Genomic DNA, 690 nt, shown 5'->3' with positions numbered 1-690 from the left:
CTGTCACTTCGGTCGTGTACTGCTGCTGCATACGGGATTACGGACGGCCCCTAGGATGGACGTTGACCGACCTGGGGACGCACGGCGGCGATGCACTTGCGTGCACAAGGCCTTCACGAATCTGTGGCCTCGTACTCGTACGGCTTCGATTCAGACCCCTGAGCTCTGAATCGTGGGGTTCCAGTTTTAGTTGGTACGCGATTCCGCGGAAACCCATGACCTATTCCATTTCTGATTTCAGATGGCATCCAAACAGCTCAACTTTTTTTTTGAAATTAAAGCTCAATTCTTAAATGTCCAATTCCAATCCCTTGATTCCGGATCTCAGTCGGGCTATTTAATGAACAAGTTAGTTAATTACCGAATATATTATATTCTTTGCGTCCACCATCACCACCGGATCCGTGGCGCAATGGTAGCGCGTCTGACTCCAGATCAGAAGGTTGCGTGTTCGATTCACGTCGGGTTCAAACCCCGCTGTAATCCGGATCCTTTTATTAGTTTTTTTTTCCTCGTTGCATATTGGGCCTCGTCGGGCTTCTGAGTTTCCTGGGCCAACCATCCCACAGTAGAAGAATCTGCTAAGATCTGTCTGCCAGCCTTTGCAAACCAATACCGAGGAGAACCCGTGGGCCGGGGGGAGCCCCTGAACCTTCTTTTTTTTTTATCGAATACGCAGGAGAGCTGCGT

General features: G+C 49.9%; 1 non-coding gene across 1 annotated transcript; it reads left to right on the top strand.

Annotated features, from left to right (window-relative positions):
* The first annotated feature begins 398 nt into the window (after positions 1-398).
* On the top strand, positions 399-470 carry TRNAW-CCA. The gene has a single exon. It is a non-coding gene; the product is annotated as a tRNA-Trp (tRNA).
* Positions 471-690: the final 220 nt, after the last annotated feature.

The sequence above is a fragment of the Panicum virgatum genome, chromosome 7K, assembly GCF_016808335.1.
Source record: "Panicum virgatum strain AP13 chromosome 7K, P.virgatum_v5, whole genome shotgun sequence".
In the NCBI taxonomy this organism is placed as follows: domain Eukaryota; kingdom Viridiplantae; phylum Streptophyta; class Magnoliopsida; order Poales; family Poaceae; genus Panicum; species Panicum virgatum.
The sequence above is the reverse complement of the archived record's forward strand: the minus strand, read 5'-3'. Positions and strand labels throughout refer to the sequence as shown.